Raw genomic sequence first — 22112 nt, 5'->3', positions numbered from 1 at the left:
TGCTTTCAGAATGTGTGAAGAAATTAACCCAATAATACACACAACTCAATCATAAGAAAGCAAAAACTTTAAAATAAGCAAGAGATCGGAACAGAAACTTCACGAAAGAGAAGACGCAAATGAATAGTAAACATGTGGAAGGCGGCTCAACAGCATGGGTGATCCAGGAACATGAATGAGGACCACATTGAGACACGTCCACACATCCTCTGGATGGCTAAGGCTAAACAGACTGACGACGTCCAGCATGAGGCAGCATGTGGGACACCTAGAACTCTCCAGCATTGACTGCAGGAACGTGAAACAGGACAATCTCCTTGGAAAACAGGCTCATGGTTTCTTACAACATTACTATATGACGTGGTTTGGCTCTCTGTATCCCCACCCAAATGTCATCTTGAATTGTAATCCCCAACGTTGGGGGAGGGAGCTGGTGGGAGGCGATTGAATCATGGGGGTGGATTTCCCCCTTGTTGTTCTAGCACTAGTGAGTCTGCAAGAGATCTGGTTGTTTAAAAGTGTGTAGCACTCCCCGCTTCTCTCTTTTTCTCTCCTGTTGCCATGTGAAGAGGTGCCAGTTTCCACTTTGCCCTTTCACTGTGATTGTAAGCTTCCTGAGGCCTCCTCAGCCATGCCTCCTATACAGCCTGTAGAACTGTGAGTCAATTAAACCTCCTTCCTTCATAAATTACCCAGTTTCAGGCAGTTCTTTATAGCAGTGTGAGAATGGACTAATATACTATATAATCCAGAACATGTCTATGCAAAGACTTGTGCACAAACGCTTTTTATTCACAATAGTCCCAAACTGGGCACAGCCCAAATGTCTATCAACAGGTGAATAACCAAAGTAACATGGTCTCTCCATGCAACAGAGTCCTAGTCGGCAGTGGAAAGGGGGAACTCCCTGTACACAGACCCAGTTGGATCCTAAAAGCATGCTAGTCAAAGGAGCCAGGCACCAAAGCGTGCATACTGCATGGGTCTGTGTAGAGAAAATTCCAGAAGGATAATTCTAACCTGGGTGACCCAGAGCATGTGCCTGAGGCTAGGGGAGGATGGACAGGGAAGGGATGCAGAGGTTTCTGGGATGACGGAAATACTGCATATCTTGACTGTGGGGTGGCTCTGCAGGTGCACAAACTTAACCAAACTCACCAAATGGTAGACTTAAAAGCAGTGCATTTTATTGTATGTAAATGATAAAATTTAAAAACATGAAATTATATATTATCGTACAAAAATTATAAAATTTAAAAATTGTTAACTTCCCACCCCTCTCCCCATCTCCAATATGGGCTGGGCGCGGTGGCTCACACCTGTAATCCCAGCACTTTGGGAGGCCAAGGCGGGCAGATCATGAGGTCAGGAGATCGAGACCATCCTGGCTAACATGGTGAAACCCCGCCCCTACTAAAAATACAAAAAATTAGCCAGGCGTGGTGCGGGTGCCTGCAGTCCCAGCTACTTGGGAGGCAGAGGCAGGAGAATAGTGTGAACCTGCGAGGCGGAGCTTGCAATGAGCCAAGATCGCGCCACTGCATTCCAGCCTGGGTGACAGAGTGAGACTACGTCAAAAAAAAAAAAAAAAAAAAGAGCATTCTCAAACCAACAAGAAAATAACAGTGACACAGTAGAAAAGCCCAGAAAGACAGAAACAGGGTTGCACAGAAGAAGAAATACAAATGGCAACTAAACACTCACCCATTGTTACCTCAACCCTTATGGAAACTAAGAATTGCATATTAATACCACAATGAGGTATCCTGTGGGGTCTGCCGGGTAGCCAAAGGTAAGACATCTAGCAACAGCAAGGGCCATGAGGCAGGGACCTGCAGGGACTCTTCCACTCAGCCAGAGGCATATAAATGACACAGTGCTGGTCTGGGCAGATGAACATCCCACTCCCATAGCCCCGCAGCTGACCGCAGGTGAGCCTAAGCCTTCGAATGGCATTTGCCGAGCGGCTGCGGCATGCTGGATACTCTCAGCATAATTCACTCAACCATCAAAGCATTTTATAAGATGGAGAGCATCATTTTAGGAGGCCATGCAGAAACAAAGTGACCAGTCCTGGCTGGCCGGCTGCCTCACCCACTACTCCAAACCCTGGGATGTGGCTGTGGGTGCCCAAGAATCCCCTCTCCTGGGGTGATGCTGACGTGGGCAGGGCTCAGCGCCCTGGAGATAAGGCAGGCAGGTTCCTTACACGGGAGGCAGCATGGAAATATTCATGCTACTCAGCTATTCAAATTATTTTTCAAGTGGGTCAGAAACACCTGTTTCTTTATTATCATGAGGCGTAATCAGCCTAGTGCAAGCCATTCTGCAGGAAAGAAGCCTGCGCCCCGTCCGGCAGGGCCTGGCTCATCTCCTTGTCTTTAGAAGCTCCATTTTCCCCACAATGGAGTCGGAAGGTTCCTTATGATTATTTAACAGTTGACGCTGAAGCATGGACCCCTGCCACGGGCTCTGGGCAGCCAAAGAAGAAAGACAAGGCCAAGGCCTCCGAGCCTGACCCACAGGAAACTGGGTGCAGCCAGTGAGCAGGAGTCTCGGGCCGCTGCAGCTGTGAGGCTGCGTGGCGGTGGACCTGGAATTCACTGCCGTCCGGTGCCTCCCAGTTCTGGGTCAGCCTTCAGCTGGGCAGCCCGCCTGGAAGACACCGCAGCTCCCCATGACAGGGCCCTGGGGCCACCTCCCTCTGCGCTGGTCTTGGGCCGCATGTGGAGTGGTCATGTGTAAGGTCCCTGGAGCCAGATCCCGGGGTTTCAACCCCACTCCTCACAGGATGAGCCAGGGGCCTTGGGCATTGCCCTGGCTTCGCTGTGCCCCAATTCCATAGTGGATAAAACGGGGCGAGGACACAGCCTCCCTGATACTGCCCCAAGGACCCAAAATTAATACAGGTGAGACTCGTTCAGAAGGGCTCTGCACAGGGTGAGTACTGACTCGTGTTAGCCGGTGGGATTACTATGGCTTCACAGTGTCCACATGCAGAGGACTCTAGCAGTAGAAGTTTAACCCGGCCCTCCCCTACAAATCCCAACTCTGCTGCCAACACGTCCCCAGCAAAACTCCATATCCCACAAACCCAGCCTGCTCCCCTGCAGGAGGCTCACCTGCTTCCATCACCAGGGACCTCGTCCTGCCCAGACCTGGAAACCTCAGAGCCCGTATCAGTCAGGGCCGGCAGGGTCAGACTGCGGCAGCCTGCAAGCCGAATCTCAGGGACCAAAGTAGGAGCGCACAGCCGGCGCACCCCCCTGTTCACGCAGTCCCTTGAGGACGCAGGCTGACAGAGGCTTCACCGCTCTGGCTCTTCAAGCTGCCGCCCAAGAGGACACCTGTGTGCCCTCCTGTCCACGTCACTGGCCGAGCTCACCCACCCATGCCCTGCCCGGCTTCTGAAGCAGGGATCCTGTGGGTGGCTGTGGCCAGCAATGCCACCTCCCAAAGCCGTCCCTGATGCCACCGTCTCACACCCACCTCCGATGAGTCTTCCATACATCCCGCCGGCTCGGCCTCCACGTGTGCCTGGCGTTCCATCTGCTCTCACCACCTCTGCCGCCCCACCCACACCCAGGCCGCCGTGTCCTTCGGAGACCTGCTGTCCCTGCTCGGCCAGCACCCCTTATCTCCTGCCCACAATCTGGTTCAATCCCACGACCGGAGCTTTCAGAATTCAGGTTGGGCTAGGTCAGAGACCTCTTCCTTCCCACCTCACTCACCCGCTCCAGCCACACTGTGATTCTTGGGCACTGGTGGCCAGCCAGCACCCCAGCTCTGCGGGGCTGTCCCCTCGGTCCCAGCGTTCTTCCTGGGCAGCCTCACAGCCTCATTCCCTCACCTCCTGGGCCTCCCATGGCCACCTTGCCCCTCCCGTGTCTGGCTGCTCCCTAGCTGTGTTTCTTCCACAGACCCCATCCTTCTGCTGTAGCCTGTAAGCCCCTGGCTGCCTCCTGGCCTCATCACAGGGAGGGCAGGGATCGCTGGCTATGCAGGCCACTGCACACTTGGGCTCCAGGCCTGGCCTTGGTTCACACCTCCCTGCCGGGAGCAATGGGAGCCAGCTGCGAGTCCCCTCACCTGGGGCACATGAGGACCTCGGTGGTCCTTGGGGGGCCCAGGATCCTTTTAAGTTCCAGACAAAAGCTGTGGCTCCTTCCCCAGAAAACACACAACCTGCAGATACCCAGGTGACAGCAGCGTGAAGACCACTGCCACGGCCCTGGTCCCCACCGTGCAGCAGCAAGGCCGTCGGGGTTCCAGTTCAGGGCTGACAGCAACCACCCTGGGACATGAGCCCAGCCTGGAGACAAGCTGCCTGGTGTGACACAGACTGAGGTCCTGAGGCTGCTCGCCTGTCCCCACAGCAGGGCCCCCAGCCTCCTGGGGGCTAGCCTGGCTCCTCTGCCGCTTACAGCCCAGGCAAGTTTCACAGGCCTCCACCATGAACCCAAATCCAAACTCTCATGCCTTCCAGGTGGAAGCTGGGCAGCCGCTGCATCTGTCCTGAGAAGGGCATGAGCCATCTCCCCTGCACCTCAGCTCCCAACGGCCCCTCCCTGCACGAGGCCCTCTCCTCCACCCACTCCTGCACTGGACAGAAGATGACGTGGACTTCAGGAGTCACACTCAGCAGAGGCCACCCACCCTCTGACCTTGCCACACGCCTCTCCGAGCAGCCCAGAGACACCGCAGCTTCTCGTACGACATCCTGGAGGCTTGTCAGGTACGCGGATTCAAAATAACGTCCTCGGGTTGACCATTTCAAAGCGAACAGAGCCCCACGGACTCCCCCGCGGCCTCACCTGGCTGTCAGAAGCGTGGCTTTGAATCGCTTCGCAGAGTTTAAATTTCCTTGAATAACTGCGCAGTGTCAGACGCTGTCATAGTCCATCTTGTGCTGCCACAACAGAATACCGTAGACTGGGTCATCCATAAAGGAGAGACATTTATTTGGCTCACCGTCCTGGAGGCTGGGAAGTTGAGGTGGAGGCAGCCTCTGGAGAGGGCTTTGCTGCGTCCTCCTATGGCAAGGGTGAAAAAGCCCAAACAACTTTGGGAGGCCGAGGCGGGCGGATCACGAGGTCAGGAGATCGAGACCATCCTGGCTAACACGGTGAAACCCCGTCTCTACTAAAAACGCAAAAAATTAGCCGGGCGTGGCGGCGGGCGCCTGTAGTCCCAGCTACTTGGGAGGCTGAGGCAGGAGAATGGCATGAACCTGGGAGGTGGAGCTTGCAGTGAGCCGAGATCACGCCACTGCACTCCAGCCTGGGCAACTGAGCGAGACTCTGTCTCAAAAAAAAAAAAAGAGCCCAAACAAAAGGGGCGGAACTTACCTTCCTAACGAGCCCCCCACAATCGCCACATCAATGCACCCGTGGCAGCAGAGCCTCTGGGGACGCTGTCAGGCCACAGCGGGCATGTAGGAGTGTCTCGTGTTCTTCTACCAATAATAGAAGCCTCTGATGCTCCTGTTTCTTCTGTGATTCTTTTTTTTAAAATTGTTGGGATCACAGACTATCAGGATCATTTTTCACAATTTTCAATATTCCTTAAAGCAGTGCTTGCCACCTAGGTGGCCTTGATTCCTGTTCTTTGCGTGCAATTTGACAAACGTGGGCGGCTCCTCACTGTGGGGTGTGAGGGCTGGTGGTGAGTGATCCCTGATCACACAGCCAGAAGGGGCAGCACATGGACAGAGGCCTTCAGGGAGGTCTGACTGTGGCCTCAGAGCCTGGGCCGGGGGGTGGGCGTCTGGTCCTCTCAGGATGGCTGCACCCACCTGCACCAGCTTCCTCTCCCACCCCCCCAAACCCCCATCACCCCCACTGCCACTGCTACTGCCTGTCCTCTCGCCGCCTCTTGCTCACTGTAAGGGATTACACTTGCCCCGCCTCCTCATGGCACCTGCTCTGGGCTCAGAGAGCGGCTCACACACACTTCCATGGGGTGTTCCCCCACTGGTGGGTGCTCCCTGTCACCTGCACCTCCTCCCTCAGGGGATTAGGGACCCAGGTGGAGCTGGTCACATCTGCCTCCCCTCTCCCATCGCCCACCACAGCCACTCACACCCGAGAGAGTCGCCCTCCACACCTCTGCAGACCCACGTCCCCAGGGCCCATCCCAGGACTGCCCTGACCCCCTGCTGAGTCCTGGAGTATGTGGCAGGGGGCACAGCACGTAAAGCCGAACGGTAAACAGCACCCCATGCGGTCAGTTACATGAGCACCAGACATTTCTGTCACTCAAGACATGCAGAAGAGACAAATCAGGGAGCGCTCTGTATGACTCACACGAACGCAGCTCGACTGCCAATCTCGAGACCAAGCAGAGAGGTGAGCTCACCGCGCCCGAACGGTGCAGAACCCCGCGACGTGAGCCTGTCCTGTGCTCTCTCCAACCCCCGCGACGTGAGCCTGTCCTGTGCTCTCTCCAACCCCCGCGACGTGAGCCTGTCCTGTGCTCTCTCCAACCCCCGCGACGTGAGCCTGTCCTGTGCTCTCTCCAACCCCCGCGACGTGAGCCTGTCCTGTGCTCTCTCCAACCCCCGCGACGTGAGCCTGTCCTGTGCTCTCTCCAACCCCCGCGACGTGAGCCTGTCCTGTGCTCTCTCCACCCCCGCGACGTGAGCCTGTCCTGTGTTCTCTCCAACCCCCGCGACGTGAGCCTGTCCTGTGTTCTCTCCAACCCCCGTAAAGGGTTAGGTTTAAACTTCACTTCGTCATCAACATTTAAAAACTAGGACATTTTACCAACCAGTTTGCTGGTTTAGAATTCATTTTTTCTTGTTTAAATGGGCTGGAGGTTTGTTTCTGTTGGAGAGTGTGTGTGTGCACACCTGTGCCTGTGTGCGTGCCTGTGTGTGTGCACGTATGTGTATGTGTGTGCATGTATGTGTGCACACGTGTGTGTGTGTGTGTGTTGTAGGGTAAAGCTCATAGACCCATGTATCAATTCCTCTCCTAAAAAATCCAGAGCTCAGCCCACCCAGGACCTACACCTGCTCAGCACAGCTGGCTGGAAGCAGCAGCCCCCCAAAACCCCCTCTCCACCTCAACACCTCCCCCAACTCCTGCCAGACTCCCATCCACCCAGCCCCACCTCCAGATGGGCTGCGGCACCCAGTTCCCCCAGAACTTCCGGCCTCTCGGCTCATGCCACCACCTACCTGGCCCTGCGGGCGCTGGGTCCTCAACAGCCCTGCCAGGCATGCTTTGCAGTCACAAACAAAACCAGATGTGGCCCCGGAATGCACTAAAGACTCATGCTCTGCGTCTCCTGCGCCTGGCCTGGCTACATGGGGAAGATCACAGCGCTGCACAGACTGGGCCTGCTAGGGCCCCCTGGGAAAGAGTCCAGTCTCCATCCAGCTCCCACGCTGGTGCTTCTAGACCACTGCTCCGTCTTTCACGTGGCTCCTCTAATAAGTGGTGCTTCAGGCTTGATTCATCTTTTACGCTGGTTGCTGTTAAGGCCTAAGATCCTGCACCTGCCCAGCATCCATGGAGTCCCATCCTGCTGTCTCCATGTGCTCGGTACTTCCAGAACATTTTATTGTGTTTGAACCATTTCAGCTTTCTTTTCCTTTCTTTTCTTCTTTTTTTTTTTCTTTGAGCCAGAGTCTTGCTCTGTCACCCAGGCTGGAGTGCAGTGGTGCAATCTCAGCTCACTGCAAACTCCACCTCCCAGGTTCACTCTATTCTCCTGCCTCAGCCTCCCAAGTAGCTGGGACTACAGGCGCCCACCACCACGCCCAGCTAATTTTTTGCATTTTTAGTAGAGACAGGGTTTCACTGTGTTAGCCAGGATGGTCTCTATCTCCTTACCTCGTGATCTGCCTACCTTGGCCTCCCAAAGTGCTGGGATTACAGGCGTGAATCACCGTGCCTGGCCCGTTTCAGCTTTCTTGGTGCATAGCTGTATGGAGTAAGGAATGGATAATATTCCTCTCTCTAACTCCCATGCCTTGCACTTGGGTTTCATGTCAGATTACCCTGACCAGCCCAAAAGCATGTGGAATAATCACTGTGACATCAGCTCCAACCTGTTACTGACCTTAGTAGAAACATATGCAACGCTTCAGGCTCACAGTTTATTTGGCAACTGTTTTAGACACATGTTCTTTGTCAGATTAAGGAGATAGCCTTCTCTTTCTAGAATGCAAAAATTTGTTTGTAAATTAAAGAAGTTGGATTTAATTAATTAATGTTATCTTAGTCTTTCAGCATCTAGCAGTATCTGGCATTTAATAAGTGCTCAATAAATATTTAGGAATAAATGTATAAATGTACGAATCTAATAAAGCTGTAATTTATTTTCCTTATCCTACTCTTTTATGTGATTTGTTGTTTTCCTGAGTGTACAACCTTTGATTTTCTAGAATAAGCTTTCCTTGGTTACAGAAGATGAATCTTTTCCCGTGATATGATGCTGGATTTTATCTGCTAGTATTTTGATCGGATTCCGCGCCTATATTCGTGAGGCGCTAGTTCTATAGTCTGTGTGTCTGTGTATGTCATGTTTTACTGATTTTGACATGAACGTAGCTTCACAAAAATTAATTAGGGAGTTTTCCATCTTCTTCTCTCCCCTGGAAAAAAAATTTATAGAGCTCTAGTATCAGCAGCTCTTCTGATGTTTAAAAGAAGTCACTGGAAAAACCAATAGACCCTAAAGCTGCAGGAAGAAGCAGTGGTGAGACTTCTTCAAAATCTTCCTCACATATTCAGGTTTTCTTCTTCCAGTCTTGACATGATCTTGATCGTTCTCATTTTCCAAGAAAATATCCTTTTAATCAGAATGCGTAGATTAGTTACTCAGAACCTCTTCAGGTCTATTTTTGTGTTCCCTTTCTGTTTGCTGGTTTAGAATTCATTTTTTCTTGTTTAAATGGGCTGGAGGTTTGTTTCTGTTGGAGAGTGTGTGTGTGCACACCTGTGCCTGTGTGCGTGCCTGTGTGTGTGCACGTATGTGCATGTGTGTGCATATGTGTGTGCGCATATGTGTGCACACGTGTGTGTGTGTGTTGTAGGGTAAAGCTCATAGACCCATGCATCAATTCCGCCATTAATTAAACCTGCTGCTGACTCCACTGATCTCTGCTCTGACCTTTTTTATCTGCTTTGACTTTCAGTGCCTCAGATCAAAGTACCAGCAGGTAAAATCCAGAGGGCGCTGGTGGCTGGGGACGAGACCTGGGGTCTCTCTGTGCAGGGTGCAAAGTGACAACGTCAGCTTCATTGCAATCTTCTCAAGTCTTCCCCGCTAAGGTTAAGGCACCTGTTATCTCTTAGGAAGGGAAGATGTCCCGGGATCCAGGTCACATGAACCCATGGACATGCAACTGTAATGACTGTTTCAGAACTTGAATAGAGTGAGTTTCAAGGGAAGTCTGGGAAGAGGTGTGTGGCTGGACCCCCCAGGAGAGGGGGTCCCGGTGATGAGAGATGCCCTCTCATGTGGATATCTTCCAGCCTCACTCCGCAGCTGCCTTAGTGCGTACGAGGGCACATGTCTGAACGGTTATGTATGAAGGGTCGGGGCAATAGTGTGGGGCCCAAAAGCATGGACACCGCCTCACCAAGGCCAGCCTAGCTGCCCTCACTCTTGTATGTCCAACCTGTCGACAGCGTAGGCCAATGCTGACCTCCCACGAGGCACGGTCCCAGGCTGCCCCATTGGCAGGTGGATTCCAGCAGCCCCCTCTCATGACAGAGAAGCCAGTGGAAAGGCTGCAAGGAAGCTGGGGCTGTGACTCCCTCCGCACATGCACAGAAAGGCTGGACGCTTGTCCTCAGCCACAGATGCCCTTGTGGGAGGAGATGCACATTTGAGATGTGAATTGCCTTCCCCAAATCCCATTCAGTTGTCAGCACCGCTCTGTGTTCCTGCCAACATCTATTCACTCCCGAGGTATCCCGTCCATCACTATTTCTGACCAAGAAACTCAATTTACTCTGAAAGAAGTATAGCTCTGGGCTTCTGTCCCTGGGTTTCGTGGGCCTAACCCATACCCTATTCCTGGGCACGGCTGGCCTGAAGGAGGAATAGAAGGGCCTGCGGGAGACCAGCTCTGGAACTGGATTCTACTGGGGGAGGGGGCACAGGCTTTAAGTGAATGGCTAATGCCTGGCACCATTCCCCCATTTCCAGTACAATCCATTGGGAGCCACAGGCAGGAGGTGAGAGCAGCCCCCGAACTGTTACTCAAATAACCCATTAAAGAGTGTTCTACCACCCTCCGTGGCTCTGGGCTGGGCGACCTGGAGCATCCGGTTTTGGTGGGAGGAGTGCTGTCTTCAGGAAACAGCTGTGGTCCCTGCAGGTTAGGAACTGAGATTGCTCTCAGGCCTCCGGTGAGCTTTACCTCCCAGCCAGCAGACAGGAAACAGCTTGCCCTGGGTGCTGAGCAAATCCTTAGAGACATGAGGGCCAGGAGGATGCTGTGAGTCTCGGGGTGCCTGCCAGCACTCCCATGCTCAGTAACACAGGACCAAGAAAACGACCAGCACAGACAGGCCCCGGAGGCCTCAGATCCACAGCAATGGAGACGGGCCCCCTGGCCACCTAGCCGTGGTGGGGTGCAGGGTAGGGGGAGCCTGGGATGCAGTGGGCCCCTGAAGTGGGTGTCTGCCTGCACTGAGGTTAGCCTAGGGTGAGGATCTACGTGGCTTCAATCCCCTGGGGAGCACGAGCCGGACTGGGAAGGGTGGGAGCCCCAGGAGGGGGGATGCCAGCCAGTGCCCAGGGGAGGTCTGGGGCAGTGCAGGTCGGACATGGAGTGTCCCCACTGATGGGGGCAGCCAGGGCGTTCACACTCCTGCCCCCCTCCGCCACTGGCCCATAGCAGGGGTGCCTCTGGCCCTCTAGCGGGCAGGTGAAGCACATTCCCCACAAAGGCAGCGATGGCTGTGGGGGAGGCGCACGGACGAGGTCTATGTGCGGCGGCACCGGGCCCTGGAGAACACAGGTGGAGGACTGAAAGCCGCCGAAACCGTGGGTGAGAGGGAAACCCCACATGAACCCGACGCTGTGAGAGGTCTGAGGACAGGCATCTGAGGGCGCAACACCGTCCCGTCTTGAGACAGCAAGGAAAGGGGCGTGAGTGGGTCTCGGGGGAGGAGCGGCTGGGCCCCAAACATCAAGTTCTAGAGGCTTCCTCGGCGTCCAAGCAGGGTGTCAGGCATGTAGGCGCACGGTGCGTCTGGAGCTCTAGGCCCCGCCCGGGCTGTCAGGGAGAACCGCGGCTGGGGCAGGTGGAAGAGGTGGGGCAGCGAGGAGATGGAGGAGCAAGGGCAGCGGAGAGAGGATGAGAAGCACAGGCGCGGCCAGCACGAAGATCAGGGGCACGTGGAAACCTACAGACAGACTGAGGAAAAGGGCGACCCCACCTCCGCGGCTGGGAGAGCCACCAGCCAACCTCCAGGCCCAGCATGGGGCCAGTGGCCTTCGCTGTCCAGCAGAGCTGCAGGGAGGGGGCCTGACTGGGGGTCCCAGGGAGAGTGGGAGGTGGGGGGTGTGGGACCTGTTTACAAAAGGAACAGAGTTTCCAGGAAGGGGAGCAGGGAAGTGGGAAGTCACGGGACCACAGTGTTCTATACCCCGAGTCCAGGCCACGCCCCCAGCACAAGCCCCCGTCCCCCGATATCCCCTCCTTCCCTGTCCCCAACATCACACTTTCCCTGTGGTGTCTGGGTGTCTGTCTCCTTAGGAGGCTCTGAGCTGCAGCAGGACAAGGGTTGGGCCTTCTGGAGTAATCCTGCAGCTGGCTGGGGTTTGGAGGTGCTGGCAGAGAATCACCAGTAAGCGGAGTATGCACAGGGCCGGGCATCCCGCCCAGGACACGCACCTGTGGCCTCAGGAACCCTCTCCCTTCACAGATCCTCAGCATCATCCTCTGAGGCTGGTTCTCACTTTGCAGCTGAGGAAACTCGGGCACGGAAGTCCCATCATCTGGTCACCTCCCGGGTGACTGCCCAGTAGAGCAGATTCAAACCTGACCTCCCAGCTCCAGAGTCCAACTTCCACCCGCTGTGCTGCCGGCAATGGGTCTCCTGCACCAGAGTCATTTCCAGGAACAAAATAACAAAATGTCCCCTCCGTTACGATCCCACCCGCCTCATCCTGAAATCCCCGCCTGGGTGTGCTTTGGGAGACTCTCAAACCAGGGCTCACCTAGAAGAGGCACCGGGGTCTTTTTGGGCCCATTGTGACCAGTGGAGGGTCTTGACCACGAGTCGCCCGGGTTCTTGGTGTTTTGAACAAAGAACTGGATAAAATGCAGAAATGAGGCAACGAAAGAGTGAAGCAAGGAAAGCACAGATTTACTGAAACGAAAGTACACTCCACAGAGCGGGAGCCAGCTGCAGCAAGCGGCCGAAGAGCATGGCTGCAGAACTCTCTGCAGTCCAAACACCCTCCGGAGGTTTCCGGCTGGTTACTTGGCCACACCCCACGCAGACGAAGGAGTGGCCCATGACCAGTCCTGGTGGCCGGAGGGGACCCATCGGACGTCCCCTCCACCGTTCATCTGTGACGCCTGCAAAGGGAGCAGCCCCAATCCCTCCTGCCCACCCTGCCATCAACCTGGGTGTGGAGAGGTGGGGGCCTCCCCGCCACACTGAGTTCCTGGAAGCCAGCATGAACCAGCCCCAGGCTCCCTCTGCCTCCAGACCCCACTCTCCTGCCTCACAATGACTTGTTTTGGAATCTTACCTATTGGTTTTAAGTATTTACGTTTCTTTTTTTCTTTTCCAATTCTGCCTGTATTTGTGAGCCTGAGGCTGATTTTGGTGTTCTGGAAATTTAGGTTAGAACGTGAGGGCGTGCAGACGTGTGTCCAGGTGGGATTTCTGGGGAAAGGCTGGCATGGTCGCTGTGGCTCAGGCTCAGCAGGGGCCCAGAGGGCAGAGAGCCCCAGCGCTGGTCACAGGCAAGCCCCGGCCAGCCGCCGCTCCCCAGAAAGAGGGGCTGCCAGCCCTGTGGGCCAGGCTGATGAGATAGCTTTCCTGTAACCAACTGCGGGGCTTAAAACACCAGATGTTCATTCTGCCATGACCCGTGGCAACCTCCTGTTCTCTGAAAACATTGTTCAAAAGGCTGATTTTCGTCTTTGGAGGCCCAAAGACCAAAATGAAGATGCTGGCAGGCCTGTGCTCCTTCCAAAGCTCTAGGGGAGGCTCCATCCTGCCTCTTCCAGCTCCCGGTGGCCGTGGTCCTTCCTCAGCTGGGGCATGTCACCCAGTCCCTGCCTCCACCTGCACACACTGCCTCCCCTCAGGGCTGCTCCTCCTCTGTCTGTCTCAAATTCCCTTCCTATTTTCTCTTATTAAAAAATTTCCCCTGACATGTCACTGGGTGCAGGTCCCGCCCGGATAATTCAGGGTTGCCTCCTCGTCTCAAGATCCTCAATTACACCTGCAGAGACCGTTTCTCCAAATAAGGCCCCTGCACAACTCCAGGCACCCGGGCGCCTTTGCGTGGCCACTGTTTAACCTACGATGACATTGCTGGCCAAGCCTGTGAGCAAAGTGGGACAGGTGATTCAACCTTTCTTTGAAATCCACCCTTAGGGAGAGGGCGCATAACTCCTCACTCCCTACGTGCAGAAGAGAGGACAGTGAGGCAGGAGGGGAGAGAGCACCGTCCCGAGAGAGGGGAGTGGAAATGCACCAAGGCGTGGGGTCCCGGCAGGATCTGCACCCAAGGAAGGCACCGAGTGAGGATGGAGGGGATTGGAATCCAGCTGGGCTTGAGTTCACAATGATGCATGCATATCGGGTTAGTAGCTCTGACACACGCACCATGAGAACGGCACACGCTAATAATGGGAAAACTGGGTGAGGTGGGGCGTGGGCAAACTCATTAGACTGTCCTCTGCATTTTGATGAAACCTAAAACTGTTCCCAAAAATAGTCTATGAAGACTGAAAAATTGAGCTAGGCGTGGCGGCTCATGCCTGTAATCCCAGAACTTTGGGAAGCCAAGGCAGGTGGGTCACTTGAAGTCAGGAGGTCAAGATCAGCCTGGTCAATATAATGAAAACCTGTCTCTACTAAAAACACAAAAATTAGCCGGGTGTGGCAGCATGTGCCTGTAGCCTCAGCTACTTGGGCGGCTAGAGAATCAACTGAATGCAGGAGGTGGAGGCTGCAGTGAGCCGAGATTGAGCCACTATACTCTAGCCTGGGCGATAGAATGAGACACCCTCCCCAACCCCGCCAAAAAAAAAAAAAAAAAAAGACTAAAAAGTAGAAAAAAAGAAGGCATGCATAGGTCAGAAGTGGAGAGAGAAGCCACAGGCACCTACATCCCCGACCCCCAACAACACTCAGGCCCCCAGCCCCCACCTCCAGCCCAGCGAACCCAGGCCTTGGGTCCTGCACATCCCCTGTGCTCTGGGCACCCCCAGCTGTCCTCCCAGAGGCACGGGGCCCCGGCGTGGTCACAGGTGTGAACATCCGCCTCCAGCCCACCTCCAAGCAGGAAGCATGGAATCACTGCTCCCAAATCCCAGAATGAGGGGTTCTGCTACAGGGCAGGACCAGGACCCCCAAACCTCAAGCCAACTGCATATAAGTCTACTGAGCAAGCGGCCCGCCGGGACCTGCAGGAGACCCTTGCTGATAAGGAGAAGGCGGAGATGACTTACCCTCAGCCGCTGCAGCCACCGGGGCTGGGCGGGCCAGAGCAGCTGTCTCCCGTCATGCATGATGCATCCGCCCCGAATCCAACGGCTCGTGGCAACCTCCTGTTCTTGGAAAACATTGTTCAAAGGGCTGATTTTGATAAAAGGGGCTCAGGGCAGCCACTGTGAAAGAGATGTGTGTTTTGTCTAAATTATTTAGAGTGAGGGAAGCGGGCTCCGGGGCAGGAGGCGATGAAGTTCCTTCTGAATCTCATTTCAGTCAGCCAGGCTTGGAGCCGGTCGGCTGCTCCCGCAAGAACGCTTGTGGCTGCAGGCAGAGGGCTCCTCAACAAGGTCACCAGAGGTCCCAGGGCCCCCAGGACACCCCTAGGAAGAGCAGGGCCCCCCCAGAGCGACTCCCAAGGCTGTGGGAGGAGGGGGCCGAGCTGAGGGTTCGCAGGGCTGGGGTCGGGGGAGCTGGATCAGGTCTGAGCTGGATCACCTCTCCAATGCACCGAGATGAGGAAGTGGCCAAGCAATCCAGTCCAGAGCTTTTCTTCTTAAACAGCAGATGTTTGGCAAGGTGGGGAGGCGGGGGCGGGGGGTGGCGGCTGGTGAAATCTAACACAGGTAATGGGCAACTCGAGATGCTGTCTGGAGAAGGATGGGTCCCGAAACCACTGCCCACTCATCACTCATCACCTCCTCACCCCTCAGCTTCTCACCTCCTCACTCACCTCCTGAGTCCACGCCGCCTCCAACATCTCTGAACCCCACATCTCCATCCCCTCCATCATGGCCGTTTCTGCTCCATCCCCTGCACCCCAGGACTCCAGACCCCTCTGGCCACCCACAGCGGACACCAGGCAAGGCTGGACTAGGTCAGCGGGGATCCTGGGGCTCATCAGAACCGGTCTGGCACCCACGTATCCGCCCTGCCTGGGGAAAGGCCTTTCAGGGCACCATGTGACCCAGGCTCAGACTGTAGGGCAAAGTCCAAGGGGCCTGGGATTCGGAGGCCACAAAGCTCAGGTCCTGCCATCCCAGCACCAGGCCAGGGGCAGAACTGGGAAAGGATTGGGGTTCCTCTGCCGTGCAGGCAGCTTGAGGGTTTCAGGGGAAGAGCCAAGACGAGGAGCAGATACCCGGATCCCACAGAAATGGATGCAGAGGGAGCACTTGCCAGGTGCCTCACTCCTCATGCCTCACCCCTATATCCTAACCCCTCCGCTTCTCACCTCCTCACTCCTCACCTCCTCACTCCTCACCTCCTCACTCCTCACCTCCTCACTCATCACTCCTCACTCCTCACTCCTTACTCCTCACCTCCTCACTCATCACCTCCTCACTCCTCACCTCCTCACTCCACACCTCATCACTCCTCACCTCCTCACTCATCACGTCCTCACTCATCACTCATCACCTCCTCACCCCTCAGCTTCTCACCTCCTCACTCACCTCCTCACGCCTCAGTTTCTCACCTCCTCACTCCTTACCTCCTCACCTCCTAACTCCTCACTTCCTCACTCCTCGCTCCTCACCTCCTCACTCCTCACCTCCTCACTCCTCACCTCCTCACTCCTCACCTCCTCACCTCCTCACTCCTCACCTCTTCACTCCTCACCTCCTCACTTCCTCACCTCCTCACTCCTCACCTCCTCACTCCTCACCTCCTCACTCATCACCTCCTCACCTCACCTCCTCACTCCTCACTCCTCACCTCCTCACTCCTCACCTCCTCACTCATCACCTCCTCACTCTCACCTCCTCACTCCACACTCATCACTCCTCACCTCCTCACTTATCACGTCCTCACTCATCACTCATCACCTCCTCACCCCTCAGCTTCTCACCTCCTCACTCACCTCCTCACGCCTCACTTTCTCACCTCCTTACTCCTCACCTCCTCACCTCCTCACTCCTCACTTCCTCACTCCTTGCTCCTCACCTACTCACTCCTCACCTCCTCACTCCTCACCTCCTCACTCCTCACCTCCTCACTCCTCACCTCCTCACCTCCTCACTCCTCACCTCCTCACCTCCTCACTCCTCACCTCCTCACTCCTCACCTCCTCACTCCTCACGCCTCACTTTCTCACCTCCTCACTCCTCACCTCCTCACCTCCTAACTCCTCACTTCCTCACTCCTCACTCCTCACCTCCTCACCTCCTCACCTTCTCAGTCCTCACCTCCTCACCTCCTCACTCCTCACCTCCTCACTTCCTCACTTCCTCACCTCCTCACTCCTCACTTCCTCACTCCTCACTTCCTCACCTTCCTCAACCTCCTTTCCTCCTCACCCTCAGCTGCTATTTTCTACAGAGCCTGGGCTTCACTCTGCTGCTCCTAGCTTGCCTTTTCTTAGTCAACAGTGAACCACAGGCCAGCTGCAGCATCCTCATATTGTGATGTAACTCGGGGAAGGGCTGGACACAGAACTTGTACCATGCCTTCTGTCACTGAGAGCAAAACAGAGCTGTGGGGGTCTCGGCGTCCCCCACTGCACAGCAGCTCCCAAGCTGCAGGGAGAGTGGGAGTGCACGGGCACCAAACTGCGCCTCTCAGGGGTGTTGCAGCGGATTTTTTAATAAATGTTTTCTACTTCTTTATTCTAGGTCCCGGAAGAACTGGCCCTCACCCTCCATCTCTGGCTCTGTCTGCTCCCTCTACTCCCCAGGCCTTGCTGTCAGCACCTGCAGCAGAGCTGTCCCTGCTGTGGTCCGGGGAAAGTCCCAGCTGGGCCCTCCGTTGTACATCCATCCCTGGGTTGGGCATCCAGGGCATCGAGTCTACAAAAAATGCATCCATTTCACCTCCAAGTCAGCTCTGTGCACACCAAGCTGTGTACAGGAGAGGCCACCTTAGAAAGCCTGGGTACCCACGCAGCCTTCCATGAAGCCCCACCTACATGGCTGCTTTAGGTTCTCATCATCCTGTGCTCACCAGGAAGGCTGGCAGATCCACACCAGAAACCATGGGCTGGGGAGAAGCAGGGCCTTGGTGCTAGAGAGATCTGCCCAAGCATCCTTCTGCAAGCCCTGTGACAAAGGAGTGAGCAGCCTCAGGGGCGGGACAGGTGCTCAGGAGAGAGCTGGATGCGTGCAGAACCTGGAGAGAGCCAGAGGAGGGATTGGCCACAGAGAAACCCATCGCCTGCCAGCACTGACGTGGACGTTGGGACAAGGTCAACCCCCAGCCCAGGGTTCCTCCTGCTGCCCTCAGCCTGGCCTGCTGTGCACTGTTCGCCTGGGCAGGGCTACAGATGTGCTTGTGCAGAGGCGCTCCCTGGAGCCACCTCACCAGCCCTGGCTCCCAGTGCTCACTGGGTCCCCACTGCAGCAATGGAGCAGCAAGGAGACCAGTTTGGGGCCATCTAGATGCACCCCATCCTGCAGCATCTCAGTTGCATGCTGAATTGGGCACATTCTGCAAACTCTATGAGCCTGTTTCCTCGCCTGTACAATGGGGATAGCAGGATTCCTGGGGACAGCCCAAGGCACAGCTGTCCTTCAGAAAATGCTGGTAAACAGTATAAAATAGAGCTAGGAAAGATAAAAAACAGAGCCAGCATCCAGAGCAGGGCCTGCCCATCGTTGGTGTTTATGTCGCCGTAGCAGCGACCAGGCAGGTGACTTGCTCCTGGGGGCAGGCCCCCATCAAATGACCTCCCAGGATGAAGTGCAGATCCCACCCCTTAGTCCCCAGAACTCCTCAATTTGCAGGCCACTCCTCACACCAGGTCCTCTTCCCTGCAGGTTCCTACTGGTGGCCCAGCTCTCCAGATTCCTCACTCCCACGCCTCGGCCCGAGAATCCTTCTGGAAACACAAGGTGAGCACCTGTGACATGCAGATTCCGCAGGGTCTTTTCCACATCAGCCCCGTGCCCGATGCTGTGGTTTGCCTCTCTACAGGTGGGAAATGGAGACCCAGAGCGGTCAGGAGGCAGCTCCAGGGAGGCAGAGCTCCAAGCCACACTTGTGCCTGTCTGTCTCCAAAACCCAGGTGGCCTTTCCAGGGGGAGGGTGCCTGAGTGTCCCTGAGGCCCAGCAGGTGACTGTGTCAGGAGATCTGAGCAGCCCTGGCCCTGGGGTAAAGAAAGCCTGGGACTCTCTCACCAGAACCTGAGGGGTAGATTGTTGGCAGAGGCAGGGGCAGACACAGAGCAGAGAGGTGGCCCAGAGGCACCTGACACTTAGGAGCGTGGATGCTGACTCTGCTGGGGGCTTTGTCCCTGAGTGAAAGTCACTAAGCCATTGTCGTGTCTTAAAGCATACATCTCAGAATCTCGGGGTTTGGAGAAGACTTTGGGGACCTCAGTCCCCGCCCTCCCATGCTTCCTCCCCAGCTGGAGTCCCACCTCCGCACCTCCCCACCTCCTCGTTGTCCTCGGAGTCCTTGGCTGGCCTCTCTCAGCCCCCTGGGAAACTCACAACATTCGCAGCCCCATATCCCAGAACAAGCAGCTGGACCTGTCCCTGGGGCGGTGGGACCTATGCTGGCTCCACAGCTATGGGACAGGATCTGGGTTTCCGGGTGTCCGCCCTTCTCTGAAGAATATATACCCATCATGGTAAAACCATAAACTCCTCCCCATATGACAACTCTGATGGCAGCTGTGGGCCACCGAGCCCTTTCTCGATCCCCTGTGCCCACACTTGGCCCTGAGCATCACACCTAATCCTTCCCATAGTGTGTGCCGTTAGTACGAGCCCCGTATCATGGATAAGAGGCACAGAGGCAGAGTGCTGTTGGCCTGTGCCCTGGTCACAGCCCGGGGTTCCCTGGTCATCCTGATGCCAAAGCTTACCACCTTCCCTATGCTCTCAGAAAGCCGCCTGCAATGCACCTGTGTGTGTTGGGGGGGCGGCGCACGTGTGCCTGGGAGACGTGCCTGTGTCGCTGTGGAGGACATCGGAACTCACCCCCTCCTGCAGGAGGCAGCCTGAGACTTCTGGCTCATCTCTATTCTGGCCGGCAGGAGCCGGCCCTTGTCGAGGCTATCTCAGCTGCTAGAGCTGGGCTTCCGGTGTGAGCCTGTGCCTGGGACATGGGCAAATCCACAGCAGAGCCAGTGCATGCCCGGCCTCAGAGCCTCCTGTGTGATGTGAGTCCTTACCAGCTCCAAGAGTGGCTCAGCTCTCGGGAGAGGTCACCTCCGCCTTAGGCTCAGCTCAGCCAGACAGGCTAGCCTCTTACACTGCACACAGTAGGTGCTCAACAGGGAGTTTTTGGTTAATAAATTAATGATGGAAAGAGGAAGAGAAAGGAAGACAGGGAGGAAGGAAGGGAGGGAGGAAAAGAGGGAGGGAGAAAAAGAGGAATGGAGGGAGGGAGGAAGGGAGGGGGAAAGAAGGGAGGGAGGAAGGGAGGGAGGGAGGGGGACAAGGGGAGGGAGGAAGGGAGGGAGGGGGAAAAGGGGGAGGGAGGAAGTGAGAAAGGGAGGGAGGGAGAGAGGGAAGGAGAAAGGGAGGAAGGGAGGGAGAGAGGGAGGGAGGAGGAAAGAGGGGAGGGAGGGAGGGAGAAAGGGAGGAAATACTCTTTGTCCCAGCAGCCTTCTCTGAGCAAGGCCCTGGAAGACACAGGTCTCTGCTCTGTGGCTCTGGGCATGGCTGGGTCCATGGAGGTCCACAAGGGCTCAAGCAGGGTGTCCTGGAACCACAACAGCAGGAAGCGGGCTGTGACCAGGGCAGAGGCCCCTTGGACAGTGACCCTGAGGCAGCTCTCCAGTGACACAGGGTCAGGACAGGAGTCAGGATGAAGGAGGCAGTGCAGACAGGAAAGCTGGCCTGGACCCAGCCTCCTGCATATCAGTGCGGCTGCAGCCCTCAGCCTCCACCTCCCCGCAGCCCTCCTGTGCCACAGGCTCCGAAATCACAGCCTTCTCCAGGTCCATGTGAGAGGGCCCTAGTACTGGGGAAAAGAGCGGCAGCAGCATTACATGTGCAATTGGGAATATTATGAAAATTATTGATATTTATAAAAAGACAATTTTTTTCCAATCCTGTCTCTGTGAAAAGCCACGGGTCACTTTTTCCTGTGCCTGGAGTCTCCTCTGCATGGAAGAAGGCAAGGATCCTTGGAGGGCCGCCAACTCCACATCCTAGGGAGGAAATATCCAGAAACACCTGGAATATCCTGTTTTGCCAGAAAGCAAGGATGCTTTCCAGACACCAGGGGTTGTTCCAGAAGGAGAAAGCATCCTGTTTGAAGGCTCTCCCTCCTGCCAAGTTATAATAATCTGAGCACAAAAACAATAATAATTACAACACTGATTAATTAAATCAGTTGAGTTTCAGAAGAGCTCTGGGTCCATAAGGCTCCTCACAGGAGGGAAGTTAACACACAGGGTGCCACCCCTCATGGTGCGGGCTGCAGACTTCCTCCCTAGGGAGGAAACCGGGCCAGGGCTACCCCGCTGGACCCACCCCAAGCCCAGCCGGGAAGGTGCTCCAGGAATCTGTTCCAGCCTGTGCCACATCCAGGCTTGGATGGGGCTGGAGATACTGGCCTTGCATCCTTCTCACTCCTCTCCTCTCCACGTAGGCTGGACCTGCACCTGCCAGGTGGCCATGGCCTCAGTGTGGGAGCAACATGGGGAGACCTGGGTCCCTGAGTGGCCATGACCATCAACCTAGAACAGTCAGCTCAGGACTGTTATGTGGGAGCAGCAATCATCCAGCTCCTTTGAGCTGCTGCCTCCAAGGGTTCGTCATTCCATTATGGATACAGCCTCGGGAAATGGTGATGGCAAAGGGGCTCATACAGCATGGCCCATTTTTATTAATTTTAATAAAAATTTTATTAATTGAATATACATGGGTAGTTCATTTGTTGAACCAAGCTTCTATCTGCTTATAAAGATTGGATATACGTTTGGTTTTCTGTCTAAGAGGAGAAGAGTGTTTGTTTGCAGGAAACCGAGACAGCAGTGTCTGTGTTAAGAGTAGGAAGGCAAGGTCTGCTCCAAAACCTACTCCCACATCCCAGAGACCACGATGCCCCCAGGGTGGCCCATCTGAGCCCACATCCCAAAAGGCAGAGCTTGTTCACAGGCTCCGTCCTTCAGCACCCAAGACAGGACCCCTGCCAGTGCTAATGACCAGTCCTAATGACCCCTGCCAGTGCTAATGACCAGTTATCACACTGCCAATGAAGACATACCTGAGACTGGGTAAGTTATTAAAAAAAAAAAAAAAAAAGAGGTTTAATTGACTCATACTTCCACATGGCTGGGGAGGCCTCAGGAAACTTACAATCATGGCAGAAGGGGAAGCAGACATGTCCTTCTTCACATGACAGCAGTAAGGAGAAGTGTGGAGCAAAAGAGGGACAGCCCCTTATAAAACCATCAGATCTCCTGAGAGCTCAGTCACTATCACGAGAACAGCAGCATGGAGGTAACCACCCCCATGATTCAATTACCTCCCACCGGGTCTCTCCCACAACACATGGGGATTATGGGAACTATAATT

At 55.3% G+C, this 22112-nt stretch overlaps 1 long non-coding RNA gene across 1 annotated transcript; it reads left to right on the top strand.

Moving 5' to 3' along the window:
* The first annotated feature begins 17138 nt into the window (after positions 1-17138).
* Positions 17139-21454, top strand: LOC117086278. The gene is made up of 3 exons (XR_004438259.1): positions 17139-17823; positions 18395-18469; positions 21184-21454. It is a non-coding gene; the product is annotated as an uncharacterized LOC117086278 (long non-coding RNA).
* Positions 21455-22112: the final 658 nt, after the last annotated feature.

This window comes from Trachypithecus francoisi, unplaced genomic scaffold (assembly GCF_009764315.1).
Source record: "Trachypithecus francoisi isolate TF-2019V2 unplaced genomic scaffold, Tfra_2.0 Lachesis_group1, whole genome shotgun sequence".
Lineage (NCBI taxonomy): Eukaryota > Metazoa > Chordata > Mammalia > Primates > Cercopithecidae > Trachypithecus > Trachypithecus francoisi.
This window is presented reverse-complemented; position numbering and strand designations above follow the sequence as displayed.